Genomic DNA, 11401 nt, shown 5'->3' with positions numbered 1-11401 from the left:
GCCCCGGTTCTCCACATCCCAGCCAGCCCGCTTGGGCCCAGGTTGGTGACGTGATCGGCCCCCCAGGCCTCTGACCCTTCCTCAGCCTGCTCTTGCTTGAGGCAGGACCCCCCCAACATGACTGCCCCACCGCCACCAGTCAGGAAGGGGCTGTGGGGCCACCCGGGTGGGGTCTGAGTGGTGGCCTGGCCTGGGCGGGCCTGCCCTGGGCCTCCCTGTGTTACCTTTCGGTCCCTCTGGCCAAAAGGCCAGAGGCGCCTGGGGTGAGACCCGACCCACTGTCGGCACTGTTGGCAAAGGCCGTTGCTGCGGGCTTTCCGGGGGCCGCGACCTCGGGATCTTGGGATGCAACAAAACATGTCTGAGCTGAGCTGAGTTCACCAGCCAAGTAGGTTGAGAAGTGTCCTTCTCTACACAGCGGGTGCCTGGTGACCTGGGTCCCAAGTTCTGTTGGGCTCTGTTGCCAGGGAAGTGAGGTCACTTCCTGGGGTCCCCTTCCCCAAGCTTCCTCCTTACACAAAGCTCCCCAAGGGCCTCTCTGGGCTGCTGATGGCTCACTTCCCACCCCATGCCATGTCCACCCAGTGACACCAACACGGCCCCTCCTATAGCCCTGGGGAGGCCTGGATGCAGCCAGGGTCACAGCTCTGATGACACAGCTGGCTTCAGACCCAGCTCCCCCGCCAGCAGTGCTGTCACCCTGGACAAGCCACCTGCTTCTCAGGGTCTCCCCAATCCCCCATCGGCGCAGTGGGGATCATTCTGGACCCGGCTTCCTAGGAAAGCCATCATGTCTCTAGAACCACAAACACCTACTGCACCTGTCACCTCTGCGGGCTGGCATCACAGGGAGCTCATGCACAGACTCAGCAAAGGAAGGGCCCCACAGAGGGCTGGTGTGCAGGCCAAGGAGTGTGCAGGCCCAGGACTGTGCAGACGAGGCATTGTGTGGGCCCAGGAGAGGGCAGGCCTAGGAGTGTGCAGGGACAGAAGTGTGCAGGCCCAGGAGTGTGCAGGGCCAGTAGTGTTCAGGCCCCGGAGAGTGCAGGAAAGGTGAGGGCCATCACAGGAGAGGGCAGGGCCAAATGGGGCAGGCCAAGGAGTGTGCAGGACAAGGAGTTTGTAGGCCGAGGAGTATGCGGTCACAGGAGTGAGCAGGCCCAGGTGTGTGCAGTCCTTGGAGTGTGCAGGCCCAGGAGAGGGCATGCCCTGGAATGTGCAGGCCCAGGAGTGTGTAGGTACAGGAGGGAGCAGGCCCAGGAGTTTGCAGACGAAGGAGTGTGTAGGGACAGATGCGAGCAGGCCCTGGAGTGTGCAGCGCCAGGAGTGTGCTGGTCCATGAGAGGGTCGGCCGAAGTGGGGGCTGGCCCGGGATAGGGCATGGCCAGGGGTGTGTAGGTCAAGACTGTGCTTGCCCAGGATTATACAGTCCCAGGAGTGAGCATGTACAGGAGTGTGCAGGCCCAGGAGTGTAGAAGCCCAGGTTTGTGCAGGCCCAGGTGTGCGCAGGTCCAGGAGCATGCAGGCCCAGGTGTGTGCAGTCCCAGGAGAGTGCAGGCCCTGGAGAGGACAGGCCCTCGAATGTGCAGGCCCAGGAGTGTGCAGGCCAAGCAGTGAGCACCCCCAGGAGTGTGTAGGCCCAGGAGTGTACAGGGCCAGGAGTGTGCAGCCCCAGGCGTGTGCAGACTCCGGAGTGTGCAGACACAGGGGTGTGCAGGCCCAGGACTGTACAGGTTAGGGCTGTGCAGGCCTAGCAGTGTCCAGGCCCAGGAGTGTGCAAAATCAGGAGTATACAGGCCCAGGTGTGTTCAGGCTCAAGATTGTGCATGTCCTGGAGTGTGCAGGCCCATGAGTGTGCAATCCAGGAGTGTGCGGGCCCAGTAGTGTGCAAGCCAGGGCCAGAGAAGGCCCATACCAGGGAAGGCCCAGGAGTGTACATATCCAGGGGTGTGCAGGCCCATGAGTGTGCAGGCCCAGAGTGTGCACTCGAGGGATTGTGCGGGCCCAGGAGAGGGCAGGCCCAGCAGTGTGCAGGCCCAGGAGTGTGCAGACACAGGAGGGATCAGTCACAGGAGTGTGCAGATCCAGGAGTATACAGGCCCAGGTGTGTGCAGGCCCAACCTTGTGCAGGCCCAGGAATGTGCAGACAGAGGAGTGTGCAGGCCAAGGAGGGTGCAGGCCCAGGCCAGGGCAGGCCTAAGAGGGTACAGACCCTGGAGTGTGCAGGCCCAGGAGTATGCATGCCCAGGGCTGTGAGTCCCAGCAGTGTTCAGGCCCAGGAGTGTGCAGAATCAGGAGTATACAGGCCCAGGTGTGTTCAGGCTCAAGATTGTGCCTGTCCTGGAGTGTGCAGGCCCATGAGTGTGCAATCAAGGAGTGTGCGGGTCCAGTAGTGTGCAAGCCCAGGCCAGAGAAAGCCCATGCCAGGGAAGGCCCAGGAGTGTACAGATCCAGGATTGTGCTGGCCCAGGAGTGTGCATGCGCAGGACGGTGCACGCACAAGAGGGAGCAGGCCGAGGAGGGTGCAGTCCCAGGTGTGTGCAGGCACAAGTGGGAGCAGGCCCAGTAGTGTGAAGGCCCAAGAATGTGCAGGTCCTGGAGAGGGCCGGCCGAATAGGGGGCAGGCCCAGGAGAGGGAAGGCCCAGGAGTTTGCAGGCTCTGGAATGTGCACACGAGGATTTGTGCGGACCCAGGAGAGGGCAGGCCCAGGAGTGAGCAGACAGAGGAGTGTACAGGCCCAGGAGTGTGCAGGACCAGGAGTGTGCAGACACTGGAGTGTGCAGAGACAGGAGTGTGCAGGCCCAGGAGTGTGCCGGCACAGGTGGGAACAGGGCTAGGAGTGTGCAGGCATAGATGGGAGCAGGCCCAGGAGTGTACAAGCCCAGGTTTATGCAGGTCCAAGTGTGCGCAGGTCCAGGAGTATGAAGGCCCAGGTGTCTGCTGTCCCAGGAGTGTGCAGGTCCTGAAGTTTGCAGGCCCAGGAGTGTACAAGCCCAGGTTCAGGCAGGCCCGAGTGTTCGCAGGTCCAGGAGTATGAAGGCCCAGGTGTCTGCTGTCCCAGGAGTGTGCAGGTCCTGAAGATTGCAGGCCCAGGAGTGTGCAGACAAAGGTGTGTGCAGGCCAAGGAGGGTGTAGGTCCTGGAGTGTACAGGCCCAGGAGTGTGCAGGCCAAGGTGTGTGCAGACTCCGCAGTGTGCAGAGACAGGATTGTGCAGGCCCAAGATTGTACAGGCCTTGGGCTGTGCAGCCCAGCAGTGTTCAGGCCCAGGAGTGTGCAAAATCAGGATTATACAGGCCCAGGTGTGTTCAGGCTAAACATTGTGCATGTCTTGGAGTGTGCAGGCCTATGAGTGTGCAATCCAGGTGTGTGCGGGCCCAACAGTGTGCAAGCCTAGGCCAGAGAAGGCCCATGCACGGAAGGCCCAGGAGTGTACAGATCGAGGAGTGTGCAGGCCCAGGAGTGTGCATGCCCAGGAGTGTGCAGGCACAGGAGGGAGCAGGCCGAGGAGTGTGCAGTGCCAGGTGTGTGCAGGCACAAGTGGGTGTAGGCCCAGTAGTGTACAAGCCCAGGTTTATGCAGGTCCAAGTGTGCGCAGGTCCAGGAGTGTGAAGGCCTAGGTGTCTGCTGTCCCAGGAGTGTGCAGGTCCTGAAGTTTACAGGCCCAGGAGTGTACAAGCCCAGGTTCATGCAGGCCCGAGTGTTCGCAGGTCCAGGAGTATGAAGGCCCAGATATCTGCTGTCCCAGAAATGTGCAGGTCCTGAAGATTGCAGGCCCAGGAGTGTGCAGACAAATGTGTGTGCAGGCCAAGGAGGGTGTAGGTCCTGGAGTGTACAGGCCCAGGAGTGTGCAGGCCAAGGCGAGTGCAGACTCCGCAGTGTGCAGAGACAGGATTGCGCAGGCCCAAGATTGTACAGGCCTTGGGCTGTGCAGCCCAGCAGTGTTCAGGCCCAGGAGTGTGCAAAATCAGGATTATACAGGCCCAGGTGTGTTCAGGCTAAACATTGTGCATGTCTTGGAGTGTGCAGGCCTATGAGTGTGCAATCCAGGTGTGTGCGGGCCCAACAGTGTGCAAGCCTAGGCCAGAGAAGGCCCATGCAGGGAAGGCCCAGGAGTGTACAGATCCAGGAGTGTGCAGGCCCAGGAGTGTGCATGCCCAGGAGTGTGCAGGCACAGGAGGGAGCAGGCCGAGGAGTGTGCAGTGCCAGGTGTGTGCAGGCACAAGTGGGAGCAGGCCCAGTAGTGTGAAGGCCCAAGAATGTGCAGGTCCTGGAGAGGGCCGGCCGAATAGGGGGCAGGCCCAGGAGAGGGAAGGCCCAGGAGTTTGCAGGCTCTGGAATGTGCACACGAGGATTTGTGCGGACCCAGGGGAGGGCAGGCCCAGGAGTGAGCAGACAGAGGAGTGTACAGGCCCAGGAGTGTGCAGGACCAGGAGTGTGCAGACACTGGAGTGTGCAGAGACAGGAGTGTGCAGGCCCAGGAGTGTGCCGGCACAGGTGGGAACAGGGCTAGGAGTGTGCAGGCATAGATAGGAGCAGGCCCAGGAGTGTACAAGCCCAGGTTTATGCAGGTCCAAGTGTGCGCAGGTCCAGGAGTATGAAGGCCCAGGTGTCTGCTGTCCCAGGAGTGTGCAGGTCCTGAAGTTTGCAGGCCCAGGAGTGTACAAGCCCAGGTTCATGCAGGCCCGAGTGTTCGCAGGTCCAGGAGTATGAAGGCCCAGGTGTCTGCTGTCCCAGGAGTGTGCAGGTCCTGAAGTTTGCAGGCCCAGGAGTGTACAAGCCCAGGTTCATGCAGGCCCGAGTGTTCGCAGGTCCAGGAGTATGAAGGCCCAGGTGTCTGCTCTCCCAGGAGTGTGCAGGTCCTGAAGATTGCAGGCCCAGGAGTGTGCAGACAAAGGTGTGTGTAGGCCAAGGAGGGTGTAGGTCCTGGAGTGTACAGGCCCAGGAGTGTTCAGGCCAAGGTGTGTGCAGACTCCGCAGTGTGCAGAGACAGGATTGTGCAGGCCCAAGATTGTACAGGCCTTGGGCTGTGCAGCCCAGCATTTTTGAGGCCCAGGAGTGTGCAAAATCAGGATTATACAGGCCCAGGTGTGTTCAGGCTAAACATTGTGCATGTCTTGGAGTGTGCAGGCCTATGAGTGTTCAATCCAGGTGTGTGGGGGCCCAACAGTGTGCAAGCCTAGGCCAGAGAAGGCCCATGCAGGGAAGGCCCAGGAGTGTACAGATCCAGGAGTGTGCAGGCCCAGGAGTGTGCATGCCCAGGAGTGTGCAGGCACAGGAGGGAGCAGGCCGAGGAGTGTGCAGTGCCAGGTGTGTGCAGGCACAAGTGGGAGCAGGCCCAGTAGTGTGAAGGCCCAAGAATGTGCAGGTCCTGGAGAGGGCCGGCCGAATAGGGGGCAGGCCCAGGAGAGGGAAGGCCCAGGAGTTTGCAGGCTCTGGAATGTGCACACGAGGATTTGTGCGGACCCAGGAGAGGGCAGGCCCAGGAGTGAGCAGACAGAGGAGTGTACAGGCCCAGGAGTGTGCAGGACCAGCAGTGTGCAGACACTGGAGTGTGCAGAGACAGGAGTGTGCAGGCCCAGGAGTGTGCCGGCACAGGTGGGAACAGGGCTAGGAGTGTGCAGGCATAGATGGGAGCAGGCCCAGGAGTGTACAAGCCCAGGTTTATGCAGGTCCAAGTGTGCGCAGGTCCAGGAGTGTGAAGGCCCAGGTGTCTGCTGTCCCAGGAGTGTGCAGGTCCTGAAGTTTGCAGGCCCAGGAGTGTGCTGACACAGTAGGGATCAGTCACAGGAGTGTGCAGGTCCTGGAGTGTGCCGGCCCAGGTGTGTGCAGGCCCAACATTGTGCAGTCCCAGGAGTGTGCAGGCCCAGGTATGTGCAGGCCCAGGCCATGGCAGGCCCAGGAGGGTACAGACCCTGGAGTGTGCAGACCCAGGAGTATGCATGCCCAGGGCTGTGAGGCCCAGCATTTTTCAGGCCCTGGAGTGTACAGAATCAGGTGTATACAGGCCAAGGTGTGTTAATGCCCAAGATTGTGCAGGTCCTGTTGTGTGCAGACCCATGAGTGTGCAGTTCGAGCAGTGTGCAGGCCCAGTAGTGTTCAGGCCCAGGAGTGTGCAAAATCAGGAGTATACAGGTCCAGGTGTGTTCAGGCTCAAGATTGTGCATGTCCTGGAGTGTGCAGGCCCATGAGTGTGCAATCCAGGAGTGTGCAGGCCCAGTAGTGTGCAAGCCAGGGCCAGAGAAGGCCCATGCCAGGGAAGGCCCAGGAGTGTACAGATCCAGGAGTGTGCAGGCCCAGGAGTGTGCATGCCCAGGAGTGTCCAGAGGAGGGGTTTGAGGCCGTGGTGGGATGTACTTCACAGGCATAAATAGCGTAAAGAGCATAAAACTACATGATAGTGATGGTCGGACAGCATGGGAATGCACTTAATGTTCCTGAAATGCACAATTTAAAAGGGAAAAAAATCTGTATTTTATTAAAGGAGGTGGAAAATTGAAAAATATAGGATGCCATAAATGATGTAAAACAAATAACCTAAACTAAAGAAAAACAAAACAAAAGCAAATTCAGGGGTAGGGAAGTCAACTTCGGGTAGGGGAGGGGATTTATGGTGGGATTTTGGAGAAGGTGTAGGAGGGTGCAGAGGGGCACAGCCCTAGTGGGTGATGATGCCTAAAATGGTTCTCCACTGCCCAGCGGCCCAGGTGCAGGTGCAGGAACTGCAGGCTTCTCAGGAGCAGCAAGATCAGCAGGAGCAGCAGGCTCTTCAGGAGTGGCAAGATCAGCAGGAGCTGCAGGCTCTTCAGGAGTGGCAAGATCAGCAGGAGCTGCAGGCTCTTCAGGAGTGGCAAGATCAGCAGGAGCGGCAGGCTCTTCAGGAGCTGCAGGCTCTTCAGGATCGGCTAGATCAGCAGGAACGGCAGGTTCTTCAGGAGCGGCTAGATCAGCAGGAATGGCGGGCTCTTCAGGAGTGTCTAGATCAGCAGGAACGGCAGGCGCTTCAGGAGCGGCGGGCTCTTCAGGAATGGCAGGCTCTTCAGGAGCCGTGGGCTCTTCAGGAGCGGCTAGATCAGCAGGAGAGGCAGGCTCTTCAGGAGAGGCAGGCTCTTCAGGAGCGGCTAGATCAGCAGGAGCGGCAGGCTCTTCAGGAGCAGCGGGCTCTTCAGGAGCGGCTAGATCAGCAGGAACGGCGGGCTCTTCAGGAGCAGCTAGATCAGCAGGAATGGCAGGCTCTTCATATGCAGTTGGAGCAGCAGGATCTTCATGTTCAGCAGGAGCAGCTGGAGGGAGTTCGCGTTCTCCTGCTGGACCCTGGTGGTCCTGTTTTTGTTCTCTGGCGTCTTCCCCTGCCCCTGCCTGCTCTGGACCTGTAACTGTTGGACGTGGAGAGAGCTTTAAGTCTAGTGGTTGTGCTCAGGCACAACCTGGAAAAAGGTACCCACATGGCTCCCTTTCCACGTGCCTTTTCAAGGACAGAAATCTTCCCAGAGCTTTGCAGACAGCTCCCACCGAGCAAGTGCCCACAGGCACTTGTTCTGTGACTGAATTCTTCCAGACAGGTGGTCTGAGGCCCGTCTTTGTTCTGGTCCCAACAGCAGACTTTGGGAATGCCTCCCTGTGTGGCCCAGCCCTCCGCCCTCCCTCACCTACACACCCGCACCGGCCCTGCCCTTCTCACCTTTGGGCTGTGCTTCGGGGGGCTCCTGGCCCTCTACCTGAATCCCCGGGTGGTGGGCCCGGTGCTCCAGGTCAGAGCCGGGGGTGCTGAGCTGCCCCTCAGCCCTGGGCAAGATCCTGGGGAGAGACCTGGGCGACGTCTGGGCAGGAGGCCGTGGTGGTGGGGAGCCCTTCATACCCAGACTCTTCCGGAGCCTGTGCTGGCCTTCCACAGTGTGGCACACCAGCCCCTCACTTGGGGAGCTGGCATGAGTGTCCTGGTTCCCCGGATCCTGCGGTGTCTGGCTCTGCAATGACAGTGACCGGCAGCCGGCCCGGCCCGCAGGTCTCAGAGCCCTGCCTGGCCAGGACCACTCCTGCTTCTGCCCCACTCGACCGTCTGCTGCCTGATCAGACTGGGACCTTGGTCATCTCAGTCACCCGGGAGGCAAGAGACACACCCTAGGGCATGGGCGCCACCTCGGGCAGCAGGGCCCTGCCCCGGTTCTCCACATCCCAGCCAGCCCGCTTGGACCCAGGTTGGTGACGTGATCGGCCCCCCAGGCCTCTGACCCTTCCTCAGCCTGCTCTTGCTTGAGGCAGGACCCCCCCAACATGACTGCCCCACCGCCACCAGTCAGGAAGGGGCTGTGGGGCCACCCGGGTGGGGTCTGAGTGGTGGCCTGGCCTGGGCGGGCCTGCCCTGGGCCTCCCTGTGTTACCTTTCGGTCCCTCTGGCCAAAAGGCCAGAGGCGCCTGGGGTGAGACCCGACCCACTGTCGGCACTGTTGGCAAAGGCCGTTGCTGCGGGCTTTCCGGGGGCCGCGACCTCGGGATCTTGGGATGCAACAAAACATGTCTGAGCTGAGCTGAGTTCACCAGCCAAGTAGGTTGAGAAGTGTCCTTCTCTACACAGCGGGTGCCTGGTGACCTGGGTCCCAAGTTCTGTTGGGCTCTGTTGCCAGGGAAGTGAGGTCACTTCCTGGGGTCCCCTTCCCCAAGCTTCCTCCTTACACAAAGCTCCCCAAGGGCCTCTCTGGGCTGCTGATGGCTCACTTCCCACCCCATGCCATGTCCACCCAGTGACACCAACACGGCCCCTCCTATAGCCCTGGGGAGGCCTGGATGCAGCCAGGGTCACAGCTCTGATGACACAGCTGGCTTCAGACCCAGCTCCCCCGCCAGCAGTGCTGTCACCCTGGACAAGCCACCTGCTTCTCAGGGTCTCCCCAATCCCCCATCGGCGCAGTGGGGATCATTCTGGACCCGGCTTCCTAGGAAAGCCATCATGTCTCTAGAACCACAAACACCTACTGCACCTGTCACCTCTGCGGGCTGGCATCACAGGGAGCTCATGCACAGACTCAGCAAAGGAAGGGCCCCACAGAGGGCTGGTGTGCAGGCCAAGGAGTGTGCAGGCCCAGGACTGTGCAGACGAGGCATTGTGTGGGCCCAGGAGAGGGCAGGCCTAGGAGTGTGCAGGGACAGAAGTGTGCAGGCCCAGGAGTGTGCAGGGCCAGTAGTGTTCAGGCCCCGGAGAGTGCAGGAAAGGTGAGGGCCATCACAGGAGAGGGCAGGGCCAAATGGGGCAGGCCAAGGAGTGTGCAGGACAAGGAGTTTGTAGGCCGAGGAGTATGCGGTCACAGGAGTGAGCAGGCCCAGGTGTGTGCAGTCCTTGGAGTGTGCAGGCCCAGGAGAGGGCATGCCCTGGAATGTGCAGGCCCAGGAGTGTGTAGGTACAGGAGGGAGCAGGCCCAGGAGTTTGCAGACGAAGGAGTGTGTAGGGACAGATGCGAGCAGGCCCTGGAGTGTGCAGCGCCAGGAGTGTGCTGGTCCATGAGAGGGTCGGCCGAAGTGGGGGCTGGCCCGGGATAGGGCATGGCCAGGGGTGTGTAGGTCAAGACTGTGCTTGCCCAGGATTATACAGTCCCAGGAGTGAGCATGTACAGGAGTGTGCAGGCCCAGGAGTGTAGAAGCCCAGGTTTGTGCAGGCCCAGGTGTGCGCAGGTCCAGGAGCATGCAGGCCCAGGTGTGTGCAGTCCCAGGAGAGTGCAGGCCCTGGAGAGGACAGGCCCTCGAATGTGCAGGCCCAGGAGTGTGCAGGCCAAGCAGTGAGCACCCCCAGGAGTGTGTAGGCCCAGGAGTGTACAGGCCCAGGAGTGTGCAGCCCCAGGCGTGTGCAGACTCCGGAGTGTGCAGACACAGGGGTGTGCAGGCCCAGGACTGTACAGGTTAGGGCTGTGCAGGCCTAGCAGTGTCCAGGCCCAGGAGTGTGCAAAATCAGGAGTATACAGGCCCAGGTGTGTTCAGGCTCAAGATTGTGCATGTCCTGGAGTGTGCAGGCCCATGAGTGTGCAATCCAGGAGTGTGCGGGCCCAGTAGTGTGCAAGCCAGGGCCAGAGAAGGCCCATACCAGGGAAGGCCCAGGAGTGTACATATCCAGGGGTGTGCAGGCCCATGAGTGTGCAGGCCCAGAGTGTGCACTCGAGGGATTGTGCGGGCCCAGGAGAGGGCAGGCCCAGCAGTGTGCAGGCCCAGGAGTGTGCAGACACAGGAGGGATCAGTCACAGGAGTGTGCAGATCCAGGAGTATACAGGCCCAGGTGTGTGCAGGCCCAACCTTGTGCAGGCCCAGGAATGTGCAGACAGAGGAGTGTGCAGGCCAAGGAGGGTGCAGGCCCAGGCCAGGGCAGGCCTAAGAGGGTACAGACCCTGGAGTGTGCAGGCCCAGGAGTATGCATGCCCAGGGCTGTGAGTCCCAGCAGTGTTCAGGCCCAGGAGTGTGCAGAATCAGGAGTATACAGGCCCAGGTGTGTTCAGGCTCAAGATTGTGCCTGTCCTGGAGTGTGCAGGCCCATGAGTGTGCAATCAAGGAGTGTGCGGGTCCAGTAGTGTGCAAGCCCAGGCCAGAGAAGGCCCATGCCAGGGAAGGCCCAGGAGTGTACACATCCAGGATTGTGCTGGCCCAGGAGTGTGCATGCGCAGGACTGTGCACGCACAAGAGGGAGTAGGCCGAGGAGGGTGCAGTCCCAGGTGTGTGCAGGCACAAGTGGGAGCAGGCCCAGTAGTGTGAAGGCCCAAGAATGTGCAGGTCCTGGAGAGGGCCGGCCGAATAGGGGGCAGGCCCAGGAGAGGGAAGGCCCAGGAGTTTGCAGGCTCTGGAATGTGCACACGAGGATTTGTGCGGACCCAGGAGAGGGCAGGCCCAGGAGTGAGCAGACAGAGGAGTGTACAGGCCCAGGAGTGTGCAGGACCAGGAGTGTGCAGACACTGGAGTGTGCAGAGACAGGAGTGTGCAGGCCCAGGAGTGTGCCGGCACAGGTGGGAACAGGGCTAGGAGTGTGCAGGCATAGATGGGAGCAGGCCCAGGAGTGTACAAGCCCAGGTTTATGCAGGTCCAAGTGTGCGCAGGTCCAGGAGTATGAAGGCCCAGGTGTCTGCTGTCCCAGGAGTGTGCAGGTCCTGAAGTTTGCAGGCCCAGGAGTGTACAAGCCCAGGTTCATGCAGGCCCGAGTGTTCGCAGGTCCAGGAGTATGAAGGCCCAGGTGTCTGCTGTCCCAGGAGTGTGCAGGTCCTGAAGTTTGCAGGCCCAGGAGTGTACAAGCCCAGGTTCATGCAGGCCCGAGTGTTCGCAGGTCCAGGAGTATGAAGGCCCAGGTGTCTGCTGTCCCAGGAGTGTGCAGGTCCTGAAGATTGCAGGCCCAGGAGTGTGCAGACAAAGGTGTGTGCAGGCCAAGGAGGGTG

Source organism: Vicugna pacos, chromosome 31, assembly GCF_048564905.1.
Source record: "Vicugna pacos chromosome 31, VicPac4, whole genome shotgun sequence".
NCBI lineage: Eukaryota > Metazoa > Chordata > Mammalia > Artiodactyla > Camelidae > Vicugna > Vicugna pacos.
The sequence above is the reverse complement of the archived record's forward strand: the minus strand, read 5'-3'. Positions refer to the sequence as shown.